Consider the following 4,882-nt stretch of genomic DNA (forward strand, 5'->3'; position numbering starts at 1 on the left):
AATAAAATAAAATAAATTATCTCATAATATATATCTGAGCAGTCTTCCTGCACCTCACCTCTTTCTTCCTGCACCTCCAAAATTATGTATATGTCCTTCATTTAATATAATAAAATAATTTTTCATATGCAGAAAATGAAAAAAAAATGGAAAACCCTAAAAACGCATCACCGCAGCTCGCAACGAACCACAACTCAGGCACCCCCTCTGTCGCAGTTCGCAACGAAACGCAACTCAGGCACCCCCCTCTGTCGCAGTTCGCAACGAACCGCAACTCAGGCACCCCACTTCTTTTGTCGCAGCTCGCAACGAATCGCAACTCAGGTACCCCCTTCCTCTGTCGCAGCTCGTGTTATCGGCTAACAACTGTCGCGTCTCCCAACTGCGGCTACCCATAGTCGCATCTACCAAGTGCGGTTACGCACAACCGCACCTCCCAGGTGCGACACCCCTCAATCGCGCCTCTCAGGTGCGGCACCTCTCAATCGCGCCTCCCAGGTGCGGTTCTGCGCGATCAGCGCACCTCCCTGCCTCAGACTGCCTCAATCTGAATCCAGATCAAATACCCGAATAATCCCCAATTCAATCCTAGCAGTAACAACATCAAGCATTCTATATGTTCTATAAGTAACAACTGCGCGACCTCTCACAGCATATAAACAACATAATCAAATAACCTAACCTAATGTAACGCAGCTTCAAGAAAAACAACATTTAACGCAACTAACCTGACGCCTGCTAGAACAAGTGCTAGATCTCACCACCACAACACCAAATAGCCACAACAACGAAAAGGAGCCAGTGAAAATGATGACAGACAGAAGAGGAAGCACAATACCTGGTGGCGGTAAAATGAGTGTTCCTGGGCAAAGTAAAAGAAAGAAGAAGGGGGTGTAGAGGTTTTAAGATGTGAAATGCGGTGGGTGGGAAAGGAGCATACAGACTTTGCTTTTTCAATGCAGGTCAGTTTTTTCAGTGTTTTTTGAAAATCAAAATATTCTTTATGGAGATGAAATTGGAAATATAAAAAGAATGGAAGGTGCAGGACGAAGTGGGTGAGGTGTAGGGAGAACATATAATTAATATAAATATTTGTACTAATTAAACTATGTAAAGGTAAATCTTTTATTTTCTCTTACCAAAATTAATAAACACAGGTATTCGAAGACTAAAATAAAGAATTTCTTAATTCCTTCCTTCTCCTTGGAAGCAGACTAAGCGGAAAAAGAAGACATCATCCTGCTACAACCACCAATGCTTCGTGACATGTTTATTTAAACTCGTTTTATAATTGTACCAAAACAGATATCTCTACATAATATATTAATCTTATAAAATAAATTCCTTAAAACTCGAAACAAACAACAGTAATATATGTAGAAGGTGAGCGTGTTTTTAGTTCTGAGCCATATTTTCCGTACAAGATAACTTCGGCAATGCAAATGCCACGTGTTTCTCTGATAAACTTTCTGTATCCACAGGATGACGATAACTTAGGAGACCAGGTGAGCACAGTGATCCCGTGGAAAAAATGATGTAAATAATATCTACAATTTTAAGTTAAATAATTCAAGCTTTTTATAGTTATAAAAAGAACAGACCAATATCATTATAATTTAAACCAAATATTATTCCCTAATCTAATTGCATGTATAACTTTTGCTAAAAAAAAAACTTTATAATATACATTATATAAAGTCAATACATAATTTTTTTTATCATTAATTGTTCATTTTGAAACAAAAGTATATATTTTTAAAAATTATTAAGAACTCAGTAAAATTTAATGTACTTAATTATTTATTTTAATATATATATATATATATATATATATATATATATATATATATATATATATATATATATATATATATATATATATATATATATATATATATATATATATATATATATATATATATATATATATATATTTATTGTTGGAAGTCCTACTTCGATTAGAGATAAGGTCAAATTATAATATATAAGTGGGTGCAAACATCACCTTACAAGCCAGTTTTGTTAGATTGAAAAGTTCACTTTCTAATATGGTATGGTTAGAGCCTATTCGAGCGAGATCTCAACATGAAGGGTAAGTGGGATGCAAACCTCACGTTACGGTTTTGTAGAATTGAATTAGGCTTAAAGTCCACTTTCATATATATATATATATATATATATTTCTTAATATCTTTTAAAGTTTTGAATATGTTTCTAATAATTCTTACAAATTATATCACACAAAAAATATTTTAATTCCTGTACATTTGTTTTAAGTCTAGTCTATTCCATTTCCTGTACCTTTGTCTTTCTAGAAAACATTTTGTTTTTATGTCAGTGGTAAGTTGGAAATGGTCATAGCAAAAACAATAAAATAAACGTGGCAGAGGCATTCGTTATCGCCGTGTCCCACATTAGTTGGCAACCTCTTTCATAATTTTCACATCCACACACACACCATCTTATCCTTTTCTTTTGTATTCTTCCTTCTCTGATAGCCATAGGAACATCAGAGTTTCTAGCCAAATATGCTTGGTGCACCCCACCAATATTACTTCAATACGTAAATCACCGTATGTTCTACGAAATATTTTAACTTAAAATTTATATTTTATTTTCATAGTTTATACAATTTTTATTTCAAAAAAACTAATTAATTAGTTGTTCAGTTTTTTAGTTTAAAGTATTTTAATTCATGGTTAATATCTCATCTAGTTTCTAGAAAGTTATATGCGATTGTCAATGTATAGCAATACTAAATACCTGTTTACGTATATAATAGTTATTTTTATCCAAATTTAATGATGAAATTTCACACCTGTTAATGAGATACACCTACAATTATTATTTTTGTTAATAATCGAATAATAAATTCATAACAAACCAAATTAATTGGTTCTAAAATTTTGAGAAATCACATACAATTAAATCTTTAAGAGACTAAAATTAATTAAAGTGAATCAGATTTAAATCATTTTTTCCATTCTCTTTTCTCAACTATAATCATATCAAGAGAAAAATTAAAATGATTATCTTCTCCTCCAGCAAGAAAATTTCAGGACGACAAGAAATGGGTTAAATGTGTATTCTGTAAGCTCAAGATAACGTGAACTTAAACCATTCACAAAAATAAATTAATTAAAGATAACAAAGAAAAAACTCAGAATTTAATAGAAATTAAATAAAAAATGTTTCTATAAACTATATTGCATTTTAATTAAATAAAATAATTATTGAGATATTTGTATAATACTCACATCTCACTATTTTTTTTTTCTGTTGATAACATTTTTTTTCTGTCTTTTACTATATTATGAGTTTATTTGGATAACTTTTTTAAGCATAAAATAAAAAGAAAATAATTTTAAAAATATTACTTATTTAATTTAAAAAATAAATTTTGAAAGAAATAAAATTTAATTTTCCCAATAAATTTAAAAATTTATAGAAACATGATCAGATATAATATTTTTAAGTTGTGTAATGGTAATCAAATTATTTTTTATCCTAAACTGATTGAGGAATCTGCTTTGCCTTTGTATACTAATTTACAATACGTTGTTCCTATTGATTATGTTATTTTTGCTAATGATATGCAATTCTTTGTTTTCCTTTATATTTTTGTTTTTGACTGATGATAAAATCAATTTTTTATTAAATGACCTAATTTTGATGAAGTTAAATTTATAGTTTTTGCTTTTAATGGTAATAGTGTCTTTAGTTTAGAGGCTGTTTTTATCGTTCTTTTTGATATACTGTTAACACTGATATTTGTAGAGTTATCTAATAATTTTTTCATAAGCGTTAGACTTTTTCTTTTTGTATGAATTCTTACGGTGTCTCTCTTATTTTTAAGATTGTTGGAGTACATGGAATTGTTTGATTTTTGTCCTATAATAATAATAATAATAATAATAATAATAATAATAATTAAATTTTGTTTTAAAATTATTACAAAAAAGAGCATATGAACTTGTGATAGCTAACAGGATTATTTATCATAATAAGTATTAAGGACAGTATACGTATTATTTTTTATACTATTAATATTGTTTTTAAAAATCAAGATGGATAATGTGATCTTTCAATAGATAGAATTTTAAGTATAAATCTAGATTTCATTGACTAAAATGAGAAAGTAAAGTATTATAAAAAAAATTAAAAGTAAAGAACTATTAATCTATTGTGTTAAAGTTTTTAATAAAAAGTAGTGATCATCCTTTTATATGATAGGACTTAAACTTTGATAAATCAAACGCTAAATTATCATCAAAGTTTCAATATTAGAAATTGACAATTTTTAATTTAAGTATTATGTTTTTTTTTTTTTAATTTCTATGATGAAAGAATCACGAGAGATATTTGAAGAATCTATGTAATAACATTAATATTTTTGTGAATGAAAAGAAATTACTAGATTAAGTTAATTCAATATAAACAATAAGAATTAGATTAGATAAATTTAATTATACTCGTCTCAGAATCCATGATGAATATATTATTTGTTTAATATAATTTTCTACAAAATGATCTTCTGTTTTGTATACTATAAATATTATGGTAACTTTATAACTATTAAAAAATACATATTTAAAATTGTGTTGCTATAAATAAAAAATATAAATATATGCCATCTCGATGATAAATTTCACTGAGTTGCACGAAAATTAGATAAAAATTTATTTAACATTTCACCAATTATTCATTTTCAAACAAAAATAATACATTTTTAAAAATTATTAAAAACTCAGTAAAATTTAATGTACTGGTAGATAAAAACTCACTAATTATTTATTTTATATTTATTTAATTATATATATATATATATATATATATATATATGTATGTATATATATATATGTATGTATGTATATATATATAT

The sequence above is a fragment of the Vigna radiata genome, chromosome 5, assembly GCF_000741045.1.
Source record: "Vigna radiata var. radiata cultivar VC1973A chromosome 5, Vradiata_ver6, whole genome shotgun sequence".
NCBI lineage: Eukaryota > Viridiplantae > Streptophyta > Magnoliopsida > Fabales > Fabaceae > Vigna > Vigna radiata.